Source organism: Mauremys reevesii, linkage group 24, assembly GCF_016161935.1.
Source record: "Mauremys reevesii isolate NIE-2019 linkage group 24, ASM1616193v1, whole genome shotgun sequence".
NCBI classification, from domain to species: Eukaryota; Metazoa; Chordata; order Testudines; family Geoemydidae; genus Mauremys; species Mauremys reevesii.
In genome coordinates, this window is record NC_052646.1 from 15,461,611 (window position 1) to 15,477,175 (window position 15,565).

General features: G+C 50.1%; 1 pseudogene; it reads left to right on the plus strand.

The window, feature by feature from the left end:
- The first annotated feature begins 508 nt into the window (after positions 1 to 508).
- LOC120390548 lies at positions 509 to 10,031 on the plus strand (annotated as a pseudogene).
- Positions 10,032 to 15,565: the final 5,534 nt, after the last annotated feature.

Below are 15,565 nucleotides of genomic sequence, written 5' to 3' on the forward strand. Positions count from 1 at the left end.
CAGGCCAGAGCTCTTGACCCAGTTGACCTGGGCTGAGGAGGCTGCCGAGTAAACGGCCTGACAGGCCTCCACCCACACCAGGTTGCCCGGGTTCTGGACCACGAGGAGCATGTCATCAGCATACGTCAACAGGACCAGCCAGAGCTCCAGCTCTCGAAGCACCAACCGCGTCAACCGGTGCCTCTGGAAGGCGGCTCCTCCCTGCCAAGCTGCTGCAGCGGCCCAAGCCCAGCAAAGCCAGTGAGTGGACTTGGGAAGGGGGCTGCCGGGATGGGGTGGGGAGGGCTCACGGGGGGGCTGTGCACCCTCCAGGGGAGTTCAGGGGGCGGGGAGGGGGAAACCTGGTCTGGGGAGCAGCCCCTGGGCACGGCTGGCCCCTGGGGTCTAGAAAGGCTTGTTGGGATTTGCCCCTCAATGAACCGATGGGGGGGGGGGGGGCGCGTAAAGTGGAAGTTTTGCTTAGAATGCAAAATATCCTTGCACCGGCCCTGAGGACAGCCCTCGGCGCATGCGGTGGACAAACGAATGCCAACAGGCCTTCCAAACCCTCAAGGAGCGGCTGTGTGAAGAGCTGGTGCTCTTCAGCCCTGACTTGGACAGGGAGTTCCTGCTACAGACCGAGGCGTCAGAGGTGGGCCTGGGGGCAGTCCTTTCACAGGAGGTAAATGGGGAAGAACACCCCAGATTATGTATCAGTCGTAAACTGTTCCCCGAGAACGAAAGTATGGAACGGTTGAGAAGGAAGCACTGGCCGTCGAGTGGCCTGTGGATGCTTTTTGATAGTCTGTCATAGGTGGACCCTTCGTACTAGTAACTGACCAGACACCTCTGAAGTGCCTACAAACAGCAAAGGCGACAAACCCTGGTATTATGCAGTGGTACCTAACCCTGCAGCCTTATGCCTTCGCCGTTTGGCATTGAGCATAGAATCATAGAGTTCGAAGAGACCTCAGGAGGTATCTAGTCCAACCCCCTGCTCAAAGCAGGACCAAACCCAACTAAATCATCCCAGCCAGGGCTTTGTCAAGCCGGGCCTTAAAAACCTTTACGGAAGGAGATTCCTCCACTCCCCTAGGGAACCGATTCCAGTGCTTCACCACCCTCCTAGTGAAACAGTGTTTCCTAATATCCAACCTAGACCTCCCCCACTGCAACTTGAGACCATTGCTCCTCGTTCTGTCATCTGCCACCACTGAGAACAGCCGAGCTCCATCCTCTTTGGAACCCCCCTTCAGGTAGATGAAGGCTGCTATCAAATCCCCCCCTCCCCCATTCTTCTCTTCTACAGACTAAATAAGCCCAGTTCCCGCAGCCTCTCCTCATAAGTCATGTGCTCCAGACCCCTAATCATTTTGGTTGCCCTCCGATTGACTCTCTCCAATTTGTCCATATCCTTTCTGTAGTGGGGGGACCAAAACTGGACACAATACTCCAGGTGTTGCCTCACCAATGCTGAATAGAGGGGAATAATCACTTCCCTCGATCTGCTAGCAATGTTCCTACTAATGCAGCCCAATATGCCGTTAGCCTTCTTCGCAACAAGGGCAAACTGCTGATTCATATCCAGCTTCTCATCCACTGTAATTCTCAGGTCCTTTTCTGCAGAACTGCTGCTTAGTCAGTCGGTCCCAAGCCTGTAGCGGTACATGGGATTCTTCTGTCCTAAGAGCAGGACTCTGCACTTGTCCTTATTGAACCTCATCAGATTCCTTTTAGCCCAATCCTCCAATTTGTCTAGGTCCCTCTGTATCCTATCCCTACCCTCCAGCGTATCTACCACTCCTCCCAGTTTAGTGTCTTCTTCAAACTTGTTGAGGGTGCAATTCATCCCGTCATCCAGATCATTAATAAAGATGTTGAACAAAACCGGCCCCAGGACCGACCCCTGGGGCACTCCGCTTGATATCGGCTGCCAACTAGCCATGGAGCCATTGATCACTACCTGTTGAGCCCAACAACCTAGCCAGCTTTCTATCTACCTTATAGATCATTCATCCAAGCCATACTTCTTTAACTTGCTGGCAAGAATACTGTGGGAGACCGTATCAAAAGCTTTGCTAAAGTCAAGATATATCACATCCACTGCTTTCCCCTCATCCACAGATCCAGTTATCTCATCATAGAAGGCAATTATGTTAGTCAGGCATGACTTGCCCTTGGGGAATCCATGTTGACTGTTCCCGATCACCTTCCTCTCCTCCAAGTGCTTCAAAATGGATTCCTTGAGGACCCACCTGCACCATGATTTTGCCAGGGACTGAAGTGAGGCTGACTGGCCTGTAGTTCCCCGGGTTCTCGTTCTTCCCCTTTTTCCTCCAGACAGAGCTGAGTGCCAAAGTGATCAATTTTGGCTGGTGTTGGGTTACAAATACTCATACGACAGTATACGCTGTAGAGTGATTCATGGAGGGCAGCTCACAAACAGCTTCCAGGTGCGAACCGGAGTCAGACAAGGATGCTTGTTGTCACCACTTCTCTTTCTCCTCGTCATCGATTGGATTATGAAGACATCCACTTACGAGCATAGGAACGGAATTCAGTGGACATTGTGGACCCAGCTTGATGACCTGGACTTTGCCGACGACCTTGCACTTCTTTCACACAGCAAACAGCAGATGCAAGAGAAGAGCAGCGTAGTGGCAGCCACGTCATCACAGGTTGGCCTCAACATCCACAAGGACAAGACCAATATCCTAAGGATTAACTCCATCAGCAACGACCCAGTCACACTGAATGGAAGCCCCCTGGAAGAAGTGCAGTCCTTCACCTACCTAGGTAGCATCATCGACCAGCAGGGTGGCACAGACGCAGGCATCAAAGTAAGGATTGGTAAGGCAAGAGCAGCCTTCCTACAGCTCAAGAACATCTGGAGCTCCAGAGAGCTGTCTTTGGCAATAAAGATTCAACTGTTCAACTCCAACGTGAAATCAGTCCTACTGTATGGAGCTGAAACCTGGAGGACAACCAAAACAACCACCAGGAAGATCCAGACCTTCATTAATAGCTGCCTCAGAAGGATTCTCCAGATCTGCTGGCCAGACACCATCAGCAACATTCATCTCTTGGAGAGGACCCGTCAACTCCCAGCAGAGGAAGAAATCAGAAGGAGAAGGTGGGGCTGGATAGGACACACACTATGCAAGCAGCCAACCAACATCACCAGACAGGCACTGCGGTGGAACCCCCAAGGCAAGCGGAAAAGAGGCCGTCCAAGAAACACCTGGCGACGTGACCTTCAGGCTGATAGCAAAAAAATGGGCTATACCTGGAACCAGCTAGAGCGAATGGCCCAGGATAGAGGACTCTGGAGATCTGTGGTTGGCGGCCCATACCCCGACTGGGGTGACAGGCATGAGTGAGTGGGTTACAAATCATGTCAGTGCAGGGGTCATGAACTGTTGTTATGCTTATTGTGTGAGTAAAGCGCAGCAGAACTGTGCTTCGTCTGGCCTGATTGAGGGGGTCACCCTCAGTTGAACAGAACTCGCTAAGCAGAGGGTTCTTATGCCAGAGCCAAGTGCAGAATGACAGGGGTAGCTCTAGACATTTTGCTGCCCCAAGCACAGCAGGCAGGCTGCCTTCAGCGGCTTGCCTGCAGAGGGTCTGCTGGTCCTGCGGCTTCGGGTCCCAAAGCCGCGGGACCAGCGGACCCTCCGCAGGCAAGCTGCCGAAGGCAGCCTGCCTGCTGCCCTCCCGGCGACCGGCAGAGCACCCCCAGTGGCTTGCCGCCCCAAGCACGTGCTTGGTGTGCTGGTGCCTGTAGCCACCCCTGGGTTACAGTTACAGCTGTGTAGGGAAAGCGCTGGAGTGTGGCCACACTGACAGCTACCAGCACTGCAGTGTGGCCACATTTGCAGCATTTGCAGCGGTGTTGGGAGTGGTGCATTATGGGCAGCTATCCCAGTGTTCAAGTGGCTGCAACGTGCTTTTCAAAAGAGGGGAGTGGGGTGGAGTGTGACAGGGAGCATGGGGGAGAGAGAGGGAGAGAGAGAGAGAGTGGATTTTTGGAGCCGACACTGTGTCAGCTTCCTGCCTTGCAAATTCCTACCACTTTCGGGGGTTGGACTAGATGACCTCCTGAGGTCCCTTCCAACCCTGAGATTCTATGATTCCCGACCCCTCATTCACTCTTAAATGCAAATAGCCTGCAGATCAGATAAGCAACTGCTCCGACGGACTCACTTTCCCCCCTCCCCCTCCCCGACGTGCTCCTCAAGCAAACACTAGGCTGTGGACATTCATCCCCCTGCCTGCCTCATTCACAGCAAACAGGAGCTGTGTTTGTTTTTTAGATAAGCAGCTCTGGGAGCCCCGAGTTCACAGCAAAACAAAGAGAGGCATCATAACAAAACAAAGAGAGTTCTTTAGTTTAAAGCATTATGGGAAAATTCTGGAGGCCAATTACAGCGCTTTTGGTGGCCACACTGGCGGAGCAGCGCTGCATCACCAGTGCTGCAATCCTTATACCCCAGGCAGAGCAGGAGTACAGCCAGTGCTGCAGCCAGGGAGATGCAGCGCTGTATGTGCCTTGCAAGTGTGGACGGTGAGTAAGTTGCAGCGCTGTAAACCCACCACCAGCGCTGCAACTCTCCAGTGTAGCCAAGCCCTGGGTCTCTGCTGACCAAGAGCAGCACCTGTGAGGGGGAGGGACAGGGGAGTAGCTGCTTTCCACCTTCAGATTCTCAACCAGTTCCTCCCTGTTTGTCAGGTTCAAACCCAGAACAGCCTCTGCCCTGGTCACTTTCTCCACCTCCTGTAATAAAAAACGTGTCTCCAGCAGAGCAGGTCACTCTCCCATGGGAACCTGAGCTCCTGCAGCCAATCAAGCCTCACTCGCCCTGTCCTCTGCAGACGCAGCGTAAGCTCAGCTCAGAGACATTGGGCTCTGCCCCAGGAGGCTTCTCCAGATGGGCCAAGACCCCCTAAGGGACAAACCCCTGCAGCCCCTTGTCCCCATTCACATCTCCCATCCTTGGGGATCTTGTGAGGGTGGTAGGACAAGGGCCCTGTTCCTGCTGGATTTAGCGGAGAGGAGGTTGGGGGTATATGGACAGCAGGAAACCTGGAGGAAGAGCAGGGACATATTCCCACCAGTCACTGCTGCTCCATGGACAGGGGCAGCTCCAGGCACCAGCGCGCCAAGCGCGTGCCTGTGGCGGCAAGCCACGGGGGACACTCTGCCGGTCCCCGGGAGGGCGGCAGGCAGGTTGCCTTCGGTGGCAGGCAGAGGGGTCCGCTGGTCCCACAGCTTCGGCAGACCTCCCACAGGCAAGCCGCAGAAGACAGCCTGCCTGCCGTGCTTGGGGCGGCCAAATAACTAAAGCCGCCCCTGTCCATGGAAATACGCTCTGTGCATCCCCCCAACTAGCTACGAGGTGTCACTGCTGCTCCGCTGGTAGGGAGGGGTGCGGGGAGGACACACTCTGTCCATTACCCGGACTGGCCACCAGGTGTCACTGCTGCTCCAAGGCTGACACGCTGCAGGTGCAGGAGCAGGGTCAGTTCTAAGGGTCGATTTCCAGACGGGTGCAGCACAGCAGCCCCCATGAGGACCAAGGGGAGCTGCCGGATGCGGGTCTGTTTGGAAAATCCAGTGAGAATTGTGCATCTCATGAGCATGGTGTGGCCGCCCCAGTGGCCGAATGTGTTACCTGCTGTGCACAGCGCGGCTGGGCTGTCCTGCCCTCTCCCCTAGCAAGGGACTCGTCTCAGCTCCTGGCTGGATGGACCAGCTCGTTCGCTGCCTTGTGCCGGGGGCAGGTCCCACTCAGCAGCAGGGACACAGATGTACAGTGTCCCCGACAACCAGCGCGTTCTGGGACTCTGGACGAATGTATCACTGAGAGCCCTGCACCATCCCTGGGAGCAGGGGCTTTGGGGTAATTCCCATGTGAAGAGCATTGCACAAGCCTGAACCAAGAACTTTGCCATTACTGTATATAATTGATTCCATTTAACCCATTTTAGCTCTCATTTATATTTCTTTCTTTTATGAATAAACCTTTAGATTTTAGATTCTAAAGGATTGGCAACAGCGTGATTTGTGGGTAAGATCTGACTTGTCTATTGACCTAGGCCTGGGGCTTGGTCCTTTGGGATCAGGAGAACCTTTTTTCTTTTACTGGGGTATTGGTTTTCATAACGTCATCCCCATAAGGAGTGATGCTGGTGGCGATACTAGGAAACTGGAGTGTCTGATGAAATTGCTTGTAGGACTTATGGTTAGCCAGTGGGGTAAGACCAAAGTCCTCTCTGTTTGGCTGGTTTGGTGTGCCTTAATAGTAAAGGAACTCCAGATTTGGGCTGTAACTGCCCTGTCCTAAGCAATTTGTCCTGAATTGATACTCTCAGGAGTGTCCCACCAAAGGCAGAATCGTTACAGATCCCTAGACTTGATGAGGGATGAGTGGGAGGGGAAGGCCTGTCCCGATGGAGAATCAGTGATGGAGTATGTATTGACCTTCCAGGAAAAGTTCACGGGGCTCATGGGCTTGGCCAGGGGAAACCTAGTCAGGGCACAGAGAAAGCAGAAGATCTGGTACAACCACTCAGCATGAGCCCGCTCCTATGCTACCGGGGATCAGGTGATGCTTCTCATCTCCATGAGGAAGAACAAGCTGCAAGCTGCCTGGGACGGCCCCTTCAAGGTCATCAGACAGGTTAACAAGGTGGACTATGTAGTGGAACTGTGCAACCGGGCGCACAGCCACCAGCTGTACCATGTCAACGTGATGAAGTCATACCGGGACAGGGAGAAGTTGGTGCTGGCTGGGTGTGGGCAGTGGGAGGAGAAGGGAGAGGATCCCCTGGTGGGACTCCTCCATGAGGCGGGGTCTAACCCCTCGCTGGACTCAATTCCCCTCTCAGACCAGCTAACCCCTGCCCAGCAGGCAGAGATCAGAGAGGTGCTGCATTCATACCGGCAGCTGTTCTCCAACCAGTCTGGGCTCACTAACCAGGCTGGGTGGAGACGGGAGCCAACCTTCCCATCAGGTGTTCCCCATTCAGGGTCACTGGGAAAAGAGCTGAGAACTGGAGAGAAGCGTTGGAGACATGCTGGCTTTAGGGTGATCCAGACATCCTCCAGCTTCTGAGCCTCTCCTGTGATGCTGGTCCCCAAGAAGGCCGGGTCGATCCAGTTCTGTGCAGACTATCAGAAGCTCAATGCAATCACAGTGTCCGATGCCTAGGACCGATGAGATCCTAGACAAGTTGGGGAGCGCCCAGTACCTCCCTACCCTGGATCTCACCAAAGGCTGCTGGCTGGTGCCTTTGTACCCAGAGGCCAGGGCAAAGTCTGCCTTCATTTCCCCAATAAGGCTCTTCGAATTCCTGGTCCTGCCTTTTGGCCTCAAGGGGGCCACCAGAGTGGTCCTTCCAGCATCTGGTGGACCAGTTACTAAGGGGGATGGAGGACTTTGCTCTAGAGTATATTAACAATATTTGTGTCTTCAGCCAGAGCTGGGAGAACCCCATGTGTCCCAGGTGAAGAGGGTGCTGGGTCGCCTCCAGGATGCAGGACTCACCATAAAAGCTGGAAAGTGCAAGGTGGGAATGACAGAGGTGTCATACCTGGGCCACAAGGTGGGGAGTGGCCACCTAAAACCAGAGTCGGCAAAGTGGAGGCAATCCAGGCTTGGCCCACTCCCCAGCGCTGAGCTCAATCAGCAGTGGCAGTAGCAGCACACAAAGGCTTTCTTGCAGCAGGAATGTCGGCTGTCTGGTGGCAGAGGGGATCACGGTCTCCAGGGATTACTGAGGGGTAAGTGAGAGCAGCAGAATTAAGGTTGCAGTGTGGAACTGGGGTGTATTTTTAACTTGTCACGTTCTGGTTGTCGGAGGTTTACATTTATCCACTCTCCCCGTTCTGGAAGGCACCTCCGGGCCACCAGACTGCTGCACCTATAAAGATTTGGGAAGTTCATTTCCTTGGAGTTTTTTCAAAGATAATTTTCTAGCACCCGTATGACTCACAGCCCGGCTCTCCTCCTTCTTGCCTCCCATCTCTCTGCCTCCCCAGCACACCCTGGGCCAGGAGGGGCGGCATTGGCAGGGTCTTGCGGGGTGAGGATCTGGGAAGAGGATACAGGGATTGACAGGGATTCAGCGAGGGCATTTTGGAAAGGTGTGGACAGAAATGGAGGGACATGAAGAGATGGGGCTTTGGAGGGGCCAAGCTAAACCTTCCTCCTACATCTCCTACTGTGCAGCTCTGAGCTTCCACGGGAGCAGCAGGATCGGGGCAGCTGGGGAGGAAGGTTGAGTCTGGAGGCCTTGCCCCATAGCCGGACACCGCATGGGGAATGTGGGGAGTTGTGGGTCCCTGCCCCTGACGGAGAAGATAGCAGAGGGGGCGCCAATGTGGGGAGGAATTGAAGTGGATAGCGGCTATTTGTGGCAGGGCCAGTACAGCTGCCTCCATTTCTCTCTCCACCTTAGTTGTCGAGTGGAAATGTAGAGTCCCCTACCCCCATTCTGGGAAGAGACTCCACAAATCCATCTGCAGCAGACGTGGCTCTGCAGTGGGGCTGACAAACCCCATCCCTCTTGTGGGTGTACCACTAACCTGAGGCTTAAAGCCACCCCTGGTCTGGCTGTTAGGCTTGAGAAGGGGTGTTTAAAAGGGGGAGGCCCAGCAGCTGGTGGCCAGTGTGGGGAAGCAGGGCGGACAGGCTACGCTGGGGGTGGCAAGGAGCCTGGCTCAGGTCACAAACAGGACAAGAACTGCCTGCTCTCTGAGGTGCTGGGTAAGGGGGAGAGCATGCTAGCCCCATGGGATGTACAGGACACGTATGATAAATAATAATATCTGGCATTTATGTCATGCTTTTCCATCTGTAGATCTAAAGCACTTTTCATTATTCCCATTTTACAGATGGGGAAACTGAGCCCTGTCTAGGGTTCTGTCCACTACATAACACTTGTTTTTACTCATTGAACGTTACAATTCTTAGATTACTTTGTTTTGTTGAAGAAAAATGACTAAGTGTAATTTTGGGGTGTTTTTCTCCATAGGAGGATAGAACAATTAAAAGTTATCTTTGGTAAAATATTTACAAAATACACAAAGCAGGAGACCTCTCATTAACAGCAGCATATGTGGTGCCCAATTCTGACGAGTCGCTTAAAAAATTGAGCTCAACATTGTGACCACAGGGCAGTCAGGAGTTGGGAAATCATCCTTCCTCAATGCCCTCCAGGACCTGGGAGATGAAGATGAAGGATCTGCTGAGACTGGGGTGGTAAAGGCGATCAAAGAACCAGAGTGGTCCCAGCATTCCAAGTACCCAATGTGATCTTCTGGGACCTGCCGGGGATCGGGACCCCAGATTTTCAGCCAGACACTTACTTGGAGCAGGTGACATTCAGTCGCTATGATTTCTTCATCATCCTCTCTTTGGAGTGGTTCAGAGCCAACCGTACCAAACTAGCCCAGGAGATTTGGAAGATGTGGAGGAACTTCTACTTTGTGCACTTCAAGGTGGACTTGGGTCTGTACAATGAGAAAAAAAAAAGCTTCATTGAGGAGTAAACCCTGGAGAAAATCAGACACGACTGCATCAAGCACCTGTCCAAAAGAAGGGATGAGCTCCCCGCAGATTTTCCTTGTGTTGAGTAGGGAATTTCAGAAGTGCAATTCTCCCAAACTTCAGAAAACGTTGCTGAAGGAACTGGAAAGTCACAAGAAACACATTTTCTTCCTGGACCTGTCCAACTTTCTCAACCAATCTTGGAAAAGAAGAAAAAGGCTTTGCAGAGGCAGATCTGGAAACAAGCTGTCAGGGTTCCCACACACACTCTGAACTCTGGGGCACAGATGTGGGGACCGGCATGAAAGACCCCCTAAGCTTATATTCTACCAACTTAGGTTAAAACTTGCCCAAGGCACAAATTCCTTTCCTTGTCCTTGGATGGTATTGCTGCCACAGCCAAATGATTTACACAAAAATACAGGCAAGGGTCACTTGGAATCCCTATCCCCCCAGAATATCCCCCAAACCCGTTCACCCCCCATTCCTGGGGAGGCTTGAGAATAAACTACCAACCTTTTGTCTAAGCAATGTGAGCACAGACCAGACCCTTTGTCTTCAGGACACTGAAATCAATCAGGTTCTTAAAAAGAAGAACTTTATCTATAAAGGAAAAAAATAAAAGAATCACACTTGCAAAATCAGGATGGAAGGTAACTTTACAGGGTAATAAAAAGATTTAAAACATGGAGGATTTCCTTCTGGGCTCAGTTTCACAGTTATAAAAAACAGGAATAAAGCTACTGTTGTGGCATAGGAAAATTCACAAGCCAAAACAAAAGATAACCTAATGCATTTCCTTGCCCTACTTGCAGTCTCTGTGATTTTAGATGATAAGGCAATACAGTACAGCTGCCAAGGAGGGATTTTATGCTACTGCATACATAAAGGTTGCTACCCTTCCCCCTGTATTCCTGACTCAAGCCCATAAGTCGTGCGTCATTGCTGCTGTTCCTCTCCCGACTCTTGGTTAAGTGGGATGTTGGCATCCTGGTGGATAACATGAGAATGTATTGTGAGAGCTCTGGGCTGGATGACATTTCCCTCATTATACTCGCTAGCCAGGTTCGGAAGCTTGTCACTGAGCTGAAAGCCGTGATCAAGTCCCCATTGATGTGGGGGCAAAAGACATATTTGGCTTTAAGACTAAGCTTGATAAGTTTATGGAGGTGATGGTATGATGGGATAGCCTAATTTTGGCAATTAATTTGGCAATTGATCTTGATTATCAGCAGGTAAGTATGCCCAGTGGTCTGTGATGGGCTATTAGATGGGTTGGGATCTGAGTTACTGCAGATAATTCTTTCCTGGGTGCTGGCGGGTGAGTCTTGCCCACATGCTCAGGGTTTAACTGATCGCCATATTTGGGGTCGGGAAGGAATTTTCCTCCAGGGAAGATTGGCAGAGGCCCTGGAGGTTTTTCGCCTTCCTCTGCAGCATGGGCATGAGTCACTTGCTGGAGGATTCTCTGCAGCTTGAGGTCTTCAAACCACAATTTGGAGACTTTAATAACTCAGACATAGGTTAGGGGGTTGTTATAGAAGTGGATGGGTGAGATTCTGTGGCCTGCATTGTGCAGGAGGTCAGACTAGATGATGACAATGGTCCCTTCTGACCTTAAAGTCTATGAGTCTATGAGTATGATGTGTTGGGCTCTGATAACGATTGGTTCATATGATGCCACTCGCCAGCCTAGTGCGACTAATCTGCTCTATATTCCGTAATCCATAAGTAATGCAGTTGCATCTCTTTGCTCTGTGTATTTACTGCTTGTAGTTTCATTACCACTGCTCATCTTACAGAAATAATTTGTCTTTTAACAAACTTCCATTCATTTGGAACTGACACTTTGTGCATTTGAATTTTAGGAAAACATGGAGTAAGGGGCATCAGCTGGATCCAAGCTTTGACTCCATCTCCCCATCAGCCCTGCAGATTTGCACTGGATAGTTCTATGGTTGTCAAGACAATCCAGAGTTATAAGTAATGCAAACAAAAAATAGAAAAGGCTCTTAAACCTCCTGTTTCTGTGTTTAAACCAAACTCTGGGTCTTAGAGAAGAGGGTAAGGGCTGAGGACTCCATGAGGCAGCCAGGCATCTAGGGGTTAAGCACTGTCCTGCCTGAGGACCTTGAAAATCTGGCCCAAGTGACCTGGATGAGGTGACACAAGGAGACTGCAGCAGAGCCAGGAACTGACCCCAGAACTGCAAGGCCCAGTCCAGTCCCCGCCCATTAACCTGTCCTCCCTGGCCTTGGTTTTATTCTCCCAGTTCCTCGTTCCAACCGTTCTCCTTCTGCTCCCTGCACAGGGTCCTCATCACACTCTAGGAATTTAATTTTCAGTTTCCATTTTCAGGAAATTCGCAGTGTTTGTGGCAAGGCCTGGGAGTGGGAGGTGTTAAGTAAACACCACAAATCAGATAAAGGTGGAGATGCCCTTTCATGCCTAACACAGCAGAGCAAGTATCAATGGAGCGGAGTGGACCAGAACTGGGCGCTTCTACCACAGCATCTGTCAGGGTTCCCTCCCCACTCTGAACTTTAGGGTACAGATGTGGGGATCCGCATGAAGACCCCCTAAGCTTCTTTCTACCATCTTAAGTTAAAAACTCCCCTATTCCTTTGATTAAGTAATGCTGCCACCACCAAGTGATTTAAACAAACATTTAGGGAGGGCGACTTGGAGCCTTACCTTCCCCAAATATCCCCGCAAGTCCCTACACCCCCGTTTCCTAGGGAGACTTGAGAATAATAGCCTCACAAATTGGTACAGGTGAACACAGACCCAAACCCTTGGATCTTAAAATGATGAAAAACCAATCAGGTTCCTAAAAGAAGAATTTTAATTCAAGAAAAGGTAAAATAATCACCTCTGTAAAATTGAGATGGTAAGTACTTTACAGAATAACAAAAGACTCAAGAACATAGAGGATCTCCCCTCTAGGCAAAACCTTAAAGTTACAAATCCAGGGATAAACCTCCCTTTAGATAAAACCTCCCTCTAGACAAGGAAAATCACAAGCCAAAATAAAAGTAAGCTAACGCATTCCCTTATTATTACTTACTAATTCTAATTGAGTTGGATTGCTTACCTTCTTGATCTACCTCCGGCAAGGAAACAGAACAGACAGACTATTCCTCCCCTGCCCCCCAGATTTGAAAGTATCTAGTCCCCTTATTGGTCCTTTTGGTCAGGTGCCAGCCATGATACCTGAGCTTCTTAACCCTTTACAGGTAAAAGGATTTTGTGCCTCTGGCCAGGAGGGATTTCATAGTACTGTATACAGGAAGGTTGTTACCCATCTCTTTATATTTATGACAGCATCCAAAAGTGAACCCAGGCCCTGGAACTCTGCCAGCCACCTCTCCCTTGGATGCTGCAGCAGATACAGGAGGGGGAGGCCGGGGCAGGGGAGATCACAGGGCGAAGGAGGGTACAGTCTGCACTGTCCCATAGCACTGTGATGACCTCACTCCCGTAGCACTGAGCTCTGTGTTTCCTGGCTTTTCCCTTTAACTCACAACATCAGCTTCTGCATTTAGTTTGTGAGGGTTTGGGGGAGGGAGGGAAAAACTGGAAACTCACCAATAAATGGCACCGTGACACGCTTTCTGAGTATCTGAAACTGGAATTGAGTGATTGTCTAAAACAAACAGTCAAAACCTACAGGAGTCTCGTTTAGAATGGGGTGAATATTGGTAAAGTCTTATTCTTTCAGACAGTCCTTCTTGGTGGGATGGAAGGGTTAGTTCTGCTGTTCCATTCTGAGTTGGGAGGGACAGTCAGTTTCCTGCGTTAGAGGCAGACACAGAAGGGGGAGAAGAGATGGGATAGTGAAGATGGGGAAATGCGGCTTTTGTTGGGGTTCTCAGGATACAGGGAGGCTCATCAGTCATGGCCGGACACTTTGGGCTGGCAGATCAGCCATGACAGCGGTTACTTTGGTCTCTGGCTCACCTCCTTGAACAAGGTCATCATCTGGTTTGTTTGGTCATGTCCCACTCCTTCACAGGTCATTCTCAGGCCAGGCAGAGCTCGATGGACCATCTCATCTCGCTGTGCTGGTTCTGTGAAGAGTTACAAGTGTTTATAAACTCCTTCTCTGTCCAACATTAAACAGTGATAGGTTGGTTCGGGGTTATTTTAAACTGAGACCTTAGTAGTTCTTGGTTACTTAGCAAACACCCAAAAGCATTCACTCAAGTTAAAAGTTTAGTGATCAAACACTTGAAAGAAAAAAAATTTATACTGAAACTGTGGTGCAGTGATTACACAAAACAAACTTAATTAAAATCTCCCCTTTTGGAGGCAAATTCAGTCTTTTCTTTTCAGAACCACTTTTTTGATTAAAAGGAAAGTGTTAATTTTACTCTCAATCCTGCTATGTAGAGGGCATTTACTTATCCTGTTGTAAACAAGCAGACAGACAGGAGAGGGAGGAGAGACGGGATAGAAAAGATGGGTCCAATATGGCTTTAGTTGATGTTTTTTGGAAATTTTAAGAGCTGGCAAGTCGACCATGACACCTGTGACTTTTATTCTGGTTCACAGTCTGGTCAGGATTGTGCCCCAGGATTGGCTGCCCCACACACGTCTTTATCTCTGCCCCATACGTGTCTCTACCATGTTACACTTTCCCTCACATTTATGAGTCTTTCCTTGAATGGCTTCCCAGCTAGGGGCTTCTTCTTGTGTTAACGTGTTGGGCTGAGTCTCATGTCAAGCCAGGCTTCGTTATCCCACACGGCCAATGGCTGGGAGCTGGCCCTAAATGACGTTTGCACTCACAGTAAGGCCCCTCCCACTGCTCCAGTGGGGTAAAAGGGCTTTAGTGTCAATGAGAATCCAGCCCTGTGTGCTCCGGCCTTTCCATATCTATTCCAACCCTAATATTCTATGATTCTATGATTTTAAGAGAAGCAATTTCTAACACTCATCCAGAAGGTATTTCTCTGTTTGATTATAACCACAATATCTTTGAAAGGCCCCATCCAATTGATTCCAAATTTTCCAGGAATGTTCCAGGCATCAAGGTGCCTCATTTATTTTGGTGCAAATCAGAACGCAGAAAAAGCCTGATTCAAAGGAAAACAGGGCCTCTAGCTTCTTGGTGCTGCAGACGGAGGAATCTTTCTGCCACCTCCTGCTACTGCCTACCTATATCAGATGCAGCAGCTTAATATGTGGCATGGGAATATTGTCTGTAGCCTGGAATTTAACAGAAAAGGAGTAATGATCTCAATGTGCAGTGGGGAAGGTTTAGGTTGGATATTAGGAAAAACTTTTTCAGTAGGAAGGTGGTGAAGCACTGGAATGGGTTACCTAGGGAGGTGGTGGAATCTCCTTCCTTAGAGGTTTTTAAGGTCAGGCTTGACAAAGCCCTGGCTGGGATGATTTAGTTGGGGTTGGTTCTGCTTTGAGCAGGGGGTTAGACTAGATGAGCTCCTGAGGTCCCTTCCAACCCTGAGATTCTATGATTCTCCATGTGTTTCTGGCTTTTAACTTTCTTATAGTGGATGTATAATGGCAAAGCTGCTCATTCCTCCTCCTATATTTTCATTTGTGGTATTTGACACTGACCGGGGAGATATAAGTGTCTCAAAGTGGTTGCAGACAGGTCTTGATTGTGAAAATTCTCAGAAGAAAGAAAGAAAGAACATTCTGTGTGAAATGCATCATGTTGGAGGGTGATGCATGCATCCCTCGCACACAGCTGGGTAGATATTCTCTCCACTCTGCAACGGTTCTCTCTGTAGCTCCACACAGCTTTTCTGGTGCATATTAACAATTACGTTGCATCATAGGACTAGTCTATCCTGGCAATGTTAAAGCACTGCTGTGACAGATTTTTGTTACCAATTTGCCCAGGACCACAGTTGATCAGGCTGTGGCCACAGGATCTTTTGGGGAGGAGAGGACAAAATGCATTAAGTGTCTGAATTTTAATGCTTTACTAATAAAATAATAAAATAACAGCAGAGAGTGCTGGAAATGCTTCCAAATCACTCAGGGGAAGAAAGAAAGCAGGAGAG